Source organism: Pristis pectinata, chromosome 9 (assembly GCF_009764475.1).
Source record: "Pristis pectinata isolate sPriPec2 chromosome 9, sPriPec2.1.pri, whole genome shotgun sequence".
Taxonomy (NCBI): domain Eukaryota; kingdom Metazoa; phylum Chordata; class Chondrichthyes; order Rhinopristiformes; family Pristidae; genus Pristis; species Pristis pectinata.
Window position 1 is genome coordinate 63,422,081 of NC_067413.1, and position 13,202 is coordinate 63,435,282.

General features: G+C 41.2%; 1 protein-coding gene across 4 annotated transcripts in view; it reads left to right on the forward strand.

Annotated features, from left to right (window-relative positions):
* Positions 1 to 13,202, forward strand: part of dlgap1a (discs, large (Drosophila) homolog-associated protein 1a) — a 161,405-nt gene that overhangs the window by 135,201 nt on the left and 13,002 nt on the right. The gene's annotated exons all lie outside the window — the stretch shown is intronic.

A 13,202-nucleotide genomic window follows, 5' to 3' on the forward strand; every position in this document is an offset into this window, starting at 1 on the left:
TCGTGTTTCTTGACACGAGCAGATGACACAGCTTCACAGTATGGAAAGTCATGAAACATACAATTTTCTTGGAACACAAACCACCCCCCCCACCCCCACCCCCCCATAACGCAGGGGTTATCTGTACTTATGGTCTGAAATTGGGAAAATTCTAAGATGGCTATCCAGTTCCGAATTTCAGGTTCCTAGAAAATGGATTCCATCTCTGACTTCCACACAGCATTGATACAGCAATTTAGTTGGAAAGGTAATATTTTGATAGTGTGAATGATGGCACCAATGTATGGATCATTTAATTCTAAACTGGAATAGACAAAGGAAACAAAAATGCATTAGAGTGCATTACTGACAGTTCAAAATATAATGGATTATTTAAGCCAGTGAGAAATGAGAGAGAAGGAACGACCAGGACACATTAAGTTGGGAACCACAGGATGGTCTGAGGTGAAACAGAATTGAAAACAAGCCAGTTGAAAATTGTTAGGAGAGGCATGCTCTATATTCACTGCTCTTATGTATGTTTTGTTAAAGTCAAGGGGTAGAATTTCCATGGAGGTGCTCCCAATCTTTCACTGTAGCTTTGGCAGAAAGCAGGGAAAACATTGTCTGTGAGGTTTGCAAAGGCATTACAACAGTGATTGGGAGATAACCAATAAAAAATCTACTCCCAGGTCTTTTACTTATGATATTTATTAGACAACAGCAAAACGTATGTTAGGCTGCTGTTTGTTGATTACAGCTCAGTACTAATCAACAAGCTTCAAAACCTGGGCCTCTGTACCTCCCTCTGCAAATGGATCCTCAACTTCCTTATCGGGAGACCACAGTCAGTGCAGATCAGTAGTAACACCTCCTCCTCACTGACAAGCAATACAGGCGCACCTCAAGGATGCGTGCTTAGCCCATTGCTCCACTCTCTCTACACTCATGACTGTGTGGCTAGGCACAGCTCAAACGCCATCTATAAATTCACCAATGACACCACTGTTGTTGGCGGAACCTCAGATGGTGACTAGGAGGCATACAGAAGTGACATAGATCGGCTGGTTGAGTGGTGTTGCAACAACAACCTCACACTCAATGTCAGCAAGACCAAGGAATTGATTGTGGACTTCAGGGAAGTCTGGAGAACACACACCAGCCCTCATTGAGAGGTCAGCAGTGGAAAGGGTGAATAGCTTTAAGTTCCTGGGCATCAACATCTCAGAGGATCTATCTTGGGCCCAAAACATTGACGCAATCACAAAGACGGCACGCCGGTGGGTCTACTTCATCAGGAGTTTGAAGAGATTTGGTATGTCACCAAGGACTTCTTGCAAATTTCTATAGATGTACAATGAAGAGCATTCTGACTGGTTGCATCACTGCCCGGTATGGAGGCTCCAATGCACAGGATCACAAGAGACTGCAGAGGGTTGTAGACTCAGCCAGTAACATTATGGGCATAATCTTGCCCGCCATCAAGGACATCTTCAAGAAGCTGTGCATCAAGCAGGTGGCACGCATCATTAAGGACCCTCACCACCCAGGACATGTCCTCTTCATGTTACTACAATCGGGGAGGAGATACAGGAGCCTGAAGACCCATATTCAATGTTTCAGGAACAGGTTATTCCCCTCCACCATCATATTTCCGAACAGTCCATGAACCCATGAACACTACCTCATTATTCCTCTTTTGCACTATTTATTTATTTTTGTAACTCCGTAATTTTTATGTCTTGCACTGCACTGCTGCCATAAAACAACAAATTTCGTGACATATGTCAGTGATAATAAACCTGATTCTGATATCACATTTAAACTTGTGATGCTGCATATGTGACTTACATTTCATTTATGTAAATATATCATTATAGCCAGTTCCTGAGATCATTTAAAGAATGATTGCCCAGAAACTGGATTTTATCCACCAAAAAAATCCCAAAATTGGGACATCCTCATTTTAATTGATAACGAATGTAGTTATTCTCCCTTTCAGAATCAGTAGAACTCGGTTTTCATATTGAGATATGCAGCTGTTTGCTGAGCTCGCAGCTGCCACCTCATTCCCATACTGCCCAGTGGAAACATAAGCACTATTAAAGTGAACTCTCCATGGCTGCTACACAAGCTGCAATAGGATTGAGGGAAATTGCTGGGAATTGTGGAAATAGATATGGGGTATTAAATCAAGGGGAGCAGGTGTTAAATGGCACCATGGAGTTGATGAGGCCGTCCCACACTGTGGAGTGTCACGATCAGGTCCTGTGCTACAATCGGGCTTCCACCAGTGATCACCAGGTTCATGGATTGCAGTAGCTAGTGGCATCACAGCTCTAATAAGGATAAAGGTGATCTTTATCAGTGCTGTCTATCTGCAAGAGGGAGCAATGCAAACCAATATTGGGCATAAAAAGAGAAAATGCTGGAAACATGAAGATCCAGGAGCCTTCATCAGAAAGGCAATCAGTTCTTATAAAATCCCAGCATGGGCCCTTTAAATCACAAATGGTTCCTGACATGATAAGCTCTTTGCTTCATTGTGTGTGATAAACAAAGGTCATGTCACAAGTTTTTGATTCAATTTCTGTTTCATCTTTTCTCATGGCAGAGATGGAGGCTATTCAGCCCATCAAGTCATGCCAGCTTTTGGAGTATTCCCATCAATCCCATTCCCCCCCCCCCACCCTGTAACCTATTCTCTGTCATGTGTCATTCAACTTACCCATCCCTCTCCCCCCACAATTCTATGTGGGGTAATTTACAGTTACCAATTAACCTACCAACCAACATCTCTTTGGGATGTGGGAGGAAACTGGAACACTCAGGAAAAACCAGCGTGATCACAGGGAGGACATGCAAACTCAACACAGTCAGCACCAGAGGTCAAGACAAAGCCCAGCTCACTTGAGCTGCGTGGCAGCAGCAGCACACATCACCCATGTTGATGACATCACAACATGCATGAGATGTGACAGGGAAGTAATTAGGGTGAATCAGGTAATGCTTGGTTCATTTTCCTGCTGGGTGGGACTTCTGCAAGAAAAAGCTGCACATACTTAAGACCATGTACAAAACAATTCATAAATGCAACTTATGCATAGAGAAGAAGGGTTTTTCTATTCCAGTTCCTTGGCTAGTATGCTGACAATAAAATCTTCCAAAAAGCTCAGAGTGAAATAAGGGTGAAAATTGGTAATTGCCCATCCTGCTTTATTGCCCAATGCTCATGGGGCTTGGGTTATCCATGACTTAACCAAGAGGCCCAAAGTTCCCTTCAACTGAGTTTTAGGCTGTATTCACTATTTGTTAGCGAGTATTTGCACCTATTGTAGTTCTGAAGTCAGCTCATTTATTACCAAGGGATTTATTTTAGCAGTGGTAGCAGTGGGACAACAGGATGGGGACAAATGTGGCAGCAGACAGTCCTTATTTAGCTCAAGAGCAGCTAACATGGCAATACAGGCCTAAAACATGTGCTTCATTTAGAGAGACCCCAGAGGCTCTTGAAAATTGCTTGATCTAATGTTGAGTGAGATGTATACCAGGCACCTTTATGGAATGGATTATGTCCTGGAAAACAGATATGTTTTACACATTCCCAGCTGTAACATAGTTGCACTAAGATCCAATACAGCAAGCATTTGTAATCCATGAGAATGTTATAGAATCATAGATGGAGTCATAAAAAGATACAACATAGAAACAGGCCCTCTGGCCCATCAAGTTTGTGTCGACCACCCTTTTACACTAATCCTACATTAATTTCATTCTTATTCTGCCCACATTCTCATCAACTCTTCCCACACCCACCCCACCCCTGGATTCTACCACTCATCTACATACTGTGGGCAATTAACCATGGCCAATTACCCTATTAATGTGCACATCTTTAGAAAGTGGGAGGAAACCGGAGCATCCAGAGGAAACCCACCTAGTCACAGAAAAAATGTGCAAACTCCACGGAGACAGCACCCAGGGTTGAACCTGGGTCTCTGGCACTGTACAGCTCTACCTACTATGTCACTGTGCCACCCATAAATTATGGGAACCCTAAAGAACCCAAAAACAGAAATCTGCAGATCTGCAACTTCAATATCATGTGGGTTATAAAGTCTACATATACAGCCACAGCAAGAACATGGCAAGAAGGAAATAATATTAAAATACATTAAAATTCCAAATAATTGATTGTGAATAACTTGTCTTTTGAAGAATACATCAATCACCTGCTGAATATAAATCAGTTCTAACAGGGTCACTGACAATAATTGAACTTGCCAACAATTGACTCAACTTATAAATGTAATGGTATATATTTCTGCTCAGTTAAACTTCTGATGTAATATTTTACAGAGAAACAAAATAATTAATCTAATAGAGCAAATGAGGCCACATCATCTAAAAAATAGAACATTTTTGAGCCTAATCATTATTCCTATTCTATTCTTATGTTCTATCTTTAAACTCTTTTACCTTTGCATTACTTCATCTAACTCATGCAGCATACAATGCTCCTTTCATTTGGTACCACCACACTTTCTATCACAATCAAAGATATCTTTAGTAATAGCAAAAAATTGAGATTCTATGCTATTCTCTGTTACGAAGATGCCAGTTCTTGCTGGGTTTAGTTTCTAGGCCTCAGCTGTCATTTAAGTGGCCATTCTTGATGTGCATCTGGACCATTGTTGTCCCTCTATTCAATTGGAGATGGCGTCACTTCTGCAGCCAATGACAATCAGCAACCAGTGACAGTGAAGTTAGCTAATTTGATACAAAGCATAAATCAGGATTTGACCAGAGGATAATGCACAATTATCATGCTGCAAAGAGCTTTCAAAAAGAAATTTCACAACAGACTATTTTGTATCTTATCTAACAGCCTCCCCTTTCTTCCATCCAGTGACATTCTTTTAGATTCAGTTCCATACAGCACAGAAACAGGCCCTTCAGTCCATCGTTAATACTGACCATCAATCATTCATTTACACTAATCCTACACTAATCCCATTTTATTCTCCCCACATTCCCATCAACTGCCCCAGATTCTACCACCATCACTACACTCACCTACACACAAAGGGCAATTTACAGTAGCTGGATGAAACCAGAGCACCCGGGGGAAAGCCAAGCGGTCACAGAGGTCAGCAGTGGGGGTCACTGAAGCTGTGAGACAACAGCTCTAGCAGCTGCACCATTGTGCCGTCCTTAGCAGCATAAACATTTCATAATGTGGAATGAAATAAAAATCCTTTACTAGAATAAGTCCTCCAATCAAGGACTTACTGATTCAGGAAATCAGATATCATCTTACGTCAATAGTTTCCCAAAAATTTCAGTTGTTCAAAAAGGCACTTTCACACTCTTTTGATTATCTGAATGAATGTAGTATATTTTTTTTTAAATGAGCAACGTAAATACAGGGAAAACCTATTTCTTCGGGTAAGTTGTGTTTAAAACCAGAGGAAGTGTGATACTGAAGTTAGAATTGGGCCATTTATGAATGAAACCAAGAAGCACAGTTTTACAAAAATATTACTGGAAATCTAGAACTCTCCCCAAAAAACTATCAATGCTGGGTCTAGTAAAATTTTGAAAACTGAAATCAATATAATTTTAGGTAGGAGCAGCCTTTGGAATCTTGGCAACTTACAAGGTTATTTATGTTCTCTTCTGGACTAGGTATGAACTCAATGAAAACCTTCAATTAACAATGACTGCATTCAAATACCTAACTTTTTTTTCAGCACTAGGTATCTGAAAGTTGATTTTTTTCTGAAATGAAATACAATAGCAACCATATCCAGGCTCTTTCACATCACACTGGAAATTTAACCAGACATTTCCAGTTGACAGTCATGCTTGCGGGCCTGATGTGATTTCTGTGTGAGGATCAAATGGGATAATGTCATTCCTCATGAGGCACTCCTTTTGGAGCATTGCTGTAGAAGTTCCAGTGGAGACATGCTTCTCTGCTGCCTAACTCCAAACACTTCTGATCTGGGCCCTTGTATGCATCATCTTCCCCCATGAACGCAAAAAACAAGTATTGCTGGAAGGAAATCCACACCTTTACATTTTGCATAGTGTTCTAGATAATTACAAATGTTTTGATTCAACACCCAAAAAATATAGCAAAGAATCTCATGAAAACTAATCTTTTAGCAAGACAAACAAATTTTTCATCTTAGTTCTTTCAATCTCATGTATTCTTTCTGAATACTCTATACCTAATTTATGAAGCTGTCAATTATTTGCGGTATCAGGAGAAAATAGAAGAGATTGGTCAGACAGATTAGACAAATCCATTTGACCCTATTTACTTGTGGCACCAGATAATTCTAAAGCATCTTAAAGTAAGTTAGAGTTTATAAGGTGTATTTCAGTCACTAGACTGAAAGAGTACACTCTTTTCTCATAGCCACTCGAAAATGGGCAGTAATTCCAAAGAAAATCCCACCCCTTGCTGCCTTTAGTACCATCTAAAAGTGTTCCTAGTAGATTATTTTCTGCATCCACACATATTTGCTAAAAATCAAAAGAACTAAATTGGTTCAAATATTATTCATTAGTCCTTGGTGCTCTGCATCAATATTTTGTTTTCAGTTGAAATTTTAGTTTTTTTCTTTCACAGTCTGAAACATAAGGTATGTAGGAACGAAGGAAAATAGTCTCCAATGCTAATAATTTTTCTACTTTGACTTTCATTACCTCAACATGTCCCAAAGCGCTTAATATCCAGAGTACTTTTCTTTTGCATTGTAAGTCATTGCTGCGATGTAGGTCGTGTCTGAGCTGAATTGTACATATTTTTGGTACCTTGTCAATTGCACCAGCAACTAGTATGAAGTACAGAAAAGGAGAAAATAAAAATGTTCCTTCTCTAAATAATATTCATCAATTAAGAGATTAGATAGGAAAAATATCTGATTCTAGCTGGATTTAACCAGTTTGTTACACCTGCTCCCAAATTAAACAGTAAATTAAGAAGAGTTTAAGCTGGTTCTTTGGTTTACAGCAGTGATAAAGAAAGGGACATGATAGTCCATGAGGTTGCAGATTATAGTAGAATGCAATTCTGGTCCAGCTGGTGGTCTTCATGGTGCTCAGTTTCTGGATGTGCTCTGTGTTTATCCAATTGAGCACAATGGTAATGCCACACAACATGATGATAAGCATCCTTAGTGTGAAGATGGAACTTTGTCTTCACAAGGACCATATAATCATCACCCTTTTGAATGTGGCCATTATACAATTGTATCTACAATGGATAGATTGGTGAAGATGAGGTCAAGTAAGTTAAGCCCTTGTGTTGTTCACTTACCACCTGCTGTAGATCCTGTATTCAGTCCTTAATACCCTCAGTGCTTCTTCCAAGCATTTTTCAAAATAGAGAAGCATTAATTTTTCGGTTTATGGAGGCTACTAGGTGTTAGTCAGCAAGGTTTACTAGCCCATATGTAACCTAATACAATGGGACTTTATGGAATCTGTTGAGGACTCCCAGTCGAACTCCTTCTCCCCTGTCTGCCCTTGTGTCATCACTTCTCTCTCCTGCCAATAGGGTAGGTTGTACCAAGGAATAGAGATAGAGGAGTTTGTAGATTTGGATGTAAGGGATGATGACTTCCTGAACAATGGACCAAAATCAGTGAGGAGAGGCAGCAACACCTCGGCCACAACTATCCTCAATAGTGATGCCCCAGAAGGCTACGTCCTCAGCTCCCTACTTTACACCCTATACACTCATGACTGCATAGCTAGATTCTGTTTTAACTCCATCTCCAAGTTTGCAGGTGACACCACCATAGTGGGCCGTATCTCAAATTTGATGAGTCGGAGTACATGGAGGAGGGAGAGAGAGAGAGAGAGAGAGAGAGAGAGAACGAGAGAGAGCCTAGTGGCATGGTGTCATGACAACAACCTTTCTCTCAATGACAGCAAAACTAAAGAGCTGGTCATTGACTAAAGGAAGTGGGGTGGTGCACATGCTCCTGTATACATCAACAACGCTGAGGTCGAGAGGGTTGAGAGTTTCAAGTTCCTAGGAGTGAACGTTACCAGTAGCCTGTCCTGGTCCAACCACGTAGACACCACAGCCAAGAAAGCTCTCCAGCGCCTCTACTTCCTCAGGAGGCTAAAGAAATTTGGCATTCTCTTTTTAACCCTCACCAATTTTTACATATGCACCATAGAAAGCATCCTATCCGGATGCATCACTGTTTGGTATGGCAGCTGCTCTGCCCAAGACAGCAAGAAACTGCAGAAAGTTGTGAACACAGCTCAGTACATCATGGAAACCAGCCTCCCTTCCATGGACTCTATACCTCTCACTGCCTCGGTAAAGCAGCCAACATAATCAAAGATCCCACCCACTCCGTACATTCTCTCTTCTCCCCCCTCCCATTGGGCAGAAGATACAAAAGCCTGAAAGCATGTATCACCAGGCTCAAGGACAGCTTCTATCCTGCTGTTATAAGACTATTTAACGGTCCCCGAGTACGATAAGATGGGCTCTGGACCTCACAGTCTACCTCGTTATGACTTTGCACCTTATTGTCTGCCTGCACTGCACTTTCTCTGGAACTGTAACACTTTATTCTGCATTCTGTTTCCTTTGTACTACTCAAAGTGACAGCTCACTACCTCACAGATAATGAAATTATCTGTATGGATGGCATGCAAGACAAAGTTTTTCACTGTACCTTGGTTCATGTGACAATAATAAACCAATTTACCAATGCAGCTATGTCAGGCTGTTGCTTGACCAATCTTTCGGTCAGCTCCTAATATAAGCAATAATTCCCAGATGCTTGTAAGGAAATTCTGCAATGTTCACTGGTCTGGAAGTGACTATGAATCTTGTGCCTCAGTCAATGCCAAGTGGTAGGTCTGATTTTACTCTTATTACATTTAAAGGTATTGGTCTTGATACAACTAAATGGCTTGCTTGACCATTCCAGAGAGCAGTTAAGAGTTCAATAGATTGCTACATATCTGAGTCACATTATAGGCCAGATTGAGTAAAGGTGGCAGATTTCTGTGCCACAATTCCTGATTTGCTAACCTAGCCCTCACCACTGTAAACACTCACCTACCACGCTTCCACTCAATTACTAGTCCAAGCCTCTCAAACCACACTCCATGATCATTAGGTCACAGCTTTAAACCACTGCATCTAATTGCCAAGCTAACCCTCTCCACTCTCCTCCTGTGACAAGCCTGACCTTCTCTAGCAGCTGATTGAGAGCCAGCTTGAGGTCCAACCTTCTCTGCAAATGCTGCCGGACCTTTAAAATAAATCAATTGTTGGCCCACCATAGAGTGTGAAATTAATGTGCTTCCCAGACATCACATAGTTTCTCACCACTTGTCTCTGTTCAGCTTAGGGTAGGTTCTATGAGAAATTGTGCCAATGTTGTAAAGTCTTACTTCCTTTATATTAAATGGCAGTTTTATATTGGATGAGGAATTTGGTGATAGTGTTGAGTGCCTTATTTCCAATCACATCACTTTAAGGATACCAAGTCTTAATGAAGAGTTGGTGTCACCACAGGGGTTTCTGTTGCCTGAACGTATAGCATATGTGTAACCCTACCCAGTGCATTGTGATTGTCACTGTGCAGAATCCAGGATATTTCTGCCTTTGTGACCTCCAGACTTGACAATTCCAACTCACTCCTGGTCAGCTGATGAGACTCTTTCCACACTTATTAAAAATGTCATTCAAACTCATGTTGTGATTCTCACAAAGTACTGATCACACTTCTGCTTTCTGTTTCAAAATGACTTATTGTTTAAACAACTCCCCTATTTTAAAATTCATCCGTATTTTCAAATCCCTCCACTGTGCGCTGTTCTGTATGTCTGTAATCCACTTCTGCCCTATTACCACCAATAAATATATCTGTTCTTTTAAATTCAGGCCTCTTGAACATCCCTCAATGTAATTGCTCCACATTGACAGCCATGCCTTCAGCCACAAAGGCCCTGAGCCCTGGAATTCTGTCCCAAAATCTCAATGTGCCCCTCTAACTCTGTTTTCTATTCAAGATTTTCTGTAAAACCTATCCCTTAGAACAAACTTTTGGTTAGCTCTTCTAATATTTATGTGGCTAAGCGTCCATTTTTATTTGACGACACCCCCATGAAGCACCTTGGGAAGTTTTCATATGTGAAAGCTGGGACATAAATGGGAGTTGTTTTTGACCGTACAGAGGAAGAAGATATTAGTGATGGGACAGTAGCCTGGAGGAATAAGTTGGTAAGCTTTTGAAGAAGGAAATGATAACCATAACATTTACAAGATCTTAAGTGTAGCAAAAAAACCAAAGGCATTTCCCATTCGAGATCAGACCTGAACACAAGTGAAGAAGGAATTGGGAAGGTGACTTGAGGGACATTTGAAATTGAAACACAGCAAGGTTTGGGGAGAAAATTTCAGCTGCTATGAGGTACTTTGAAAATAAAAAATAAATTTAGGAAGACAGTCTTTGTGCTGTGGACAAAATCCTAGCCTGCATTCCCGGGTGGTCCCCCCATCTGCACTAGATTTGCCTAGGTCTACCAGCTGTATCCGTTTGGAAGATAAGAGTCCCATTAAAGGCCACAGCAGAACCACATCCTATCCAAATTCAATGACATACATACATGTTATCATCAGTATCCCTTCAATAGCAACCAGGAATGAAGGCATTAGTTTATTTTTACCACTACAATCAAATAACAGCTGCAGCTTCCCAACTGTTGCCTTGGTTCAGTCACTTCATATAAGATGTGGTACTGTGTGCCACATGGCAGAGACAAAGCTGCACTGCTGATTTATGTTAGTGCCACAGTATGCAGTATAATAGGAAACAGCAATCACTGACACAGAAGGAGTGCTCATTAGAAATGTTAAAATTGCTGGTGAGATTCACCCACTAACATCCCACATCGATCCTGATGTCCACAATTTTAACCTGCCTTTCTGAGCATGTGAAAGGAACACCCGCTGTAAACCCACAAGACCCTTTTCTGAAAATTGCTAATCAACTCCAGTGGAACCCAACTGTTGCTTTCACTGAAGCATCAACCAATGTTGATTGATACTTTCTTTTCAAAAATGTCTTGCAGGAAGAGAAATCGTAACCGCAAGAGTCCGAATAATAATATCCTAGGAATTTATTACATTAGCGTTTTTTTTGTGCACTATGCAATAGAATTTATCAAAGACCTGATTCCTATACACAATGGGGTACTTACTGCACCATTCATGATGACAGCCAAATTGTGCTTGAATCCTCGACGTGAATGGCATGTTCATACATACAGGCATGTGGAGTGAAATAAAAATTGAATGCCACTTACGCTAAGAGTGGATCATTTAGCTTTATCTTAAGCTAAAGGTGGTCTACCTATGTAGATTTGAGCCCAGTGCTTTGAATCATCCGCAGGTTGGTTCCCTGTAAGTTCTTTACCTGCACATCCTTTGGGACCTCTGACCCCACCCCAAATGCACCCAACAGTAATCGCACCCTTCAGCACCCATCACCCTGCACTTATGCCTTATGATCTTTCTCAATATCTTAATAGCCCCATCCAACTTAAGAAGTTTGTAGATGATGCTAACATTAGCCATGTGGTCCACCAAGGAGAGGAAAGCTTTAGAATACAACAATAGATATATTAGCTTGTCAGATAGGCCAATAAATGGTAAATGGTAAGAGAAACGTAAAGTAATGCATTTCAGGACGTGCAATAAGCAAGGGAAATAAGTAATAAATTGGTGATATTGAATGGTGTGAAGAAACAAAAGAACCTCTTACAAGTCATTAGAGATAGCAAGGCAAGCAAGGTGGTAAATAAAATGTACAGAATGCTATCCCATTTTAGTCTGAGGTACAGAATATGACCAGGAAGTGATACTAGAACTGTATAAAACACTTCTTAGACCACAGTTTCAGTGCTGCAAACAGGAAAGGTATGACTGCGCTATAGAGGATGCAGAGACTTACAAAGCCATTGTTGAGAGTGGAAAATAGTAGCAATGAGGAAAGATTGTAAAAGCAGGAGTTGTTTTACTTGGACCGGAGGTGACTGATGGGTGACTTTATTGTGATGTATAAAGTTATGAGAGGCCTAGATAGAGTAGATAGAAAGGATCTACATCCCTTACTGGAGGAATCAAAAACCAAAGGGCATAGTTTTGAATTAATTAGTTGAAGGATTACCAGAGTGGTAAGTGTTTGAAAGTAACTGCCCGAAAGAGTGATAGAAACAGAAACAAATACAGGCCCTCCCCAAGTTATGACACCCCGTACATATGAATGATGTTTGGGATGGGATGGATTTGCCAGTTGCTGTAGTGCTGCAGGCATCTTCTGCCAGGTGGGAATGTCATTTCTACGTGCCTTCTCTCCCCACTGCCCCAGCCGCCACCCTCCCCCACCCAAGCCACAACAATCAGGGGCTGGGTTGAGTCAAGCGGAGCTGGGAGCACTGAGCAGACTCACTCGCTCACTCACTGAGTCAGTGAGGCCAGCTGGCGGCTGCTCTTCCTGTGTCTGCTCTCTCTCCCATCACAGCTGTTTCTGTGATCCTCTCCCACACACTGTTTCTGTTCATTTCTGACTTACTAAAAATTTGGGTTATGGACAGTTCTCAGGAATGACACCCTGTCGTAACCTGGAGACTGCCTGTATCACATTTAAACATGTACTTGAAAAGCCATGGATCTGCAGGTCAGTGGACCATGTGGGGTGAGGCTGGAGAGCACTCTTTCAAACAGCACTAACTCAATGGGCCAAATGGCCTCCTGTGTCCTCCATTTGCTATGATACTATATTCGTCAGCAGCAGGTTACTGCCTCCCATTGCTAGGAAAAGTATGATCCTCCAAACCCTAATGGCACCCAGCAATAATCCAAGGAAGAGTCTCTGAATTTGGGTGCAGGCCTTGCTGTCAGGGATCCCTCCTGGCTTCTCCACATTTCACTTTTGAATTGGCTTTCTAAATAAGACATGTTAACCATTATGTTGTGTGCTTGTGCTTCATGGTTTGGAAACATGAAACCAATCAGGAAATAGGGCATCAGTCAATCCAGTTGAAATCAGAGAATCCAACTCACTGTGCTTTCTTCCTGGTTTTCCATTGTTATTGAAAACTCTCACCAGATGTCATGAAGTTGCCTCTTGTTTCATGTGAATTTCAAATATATGATTTCTTTGCACGTTTCT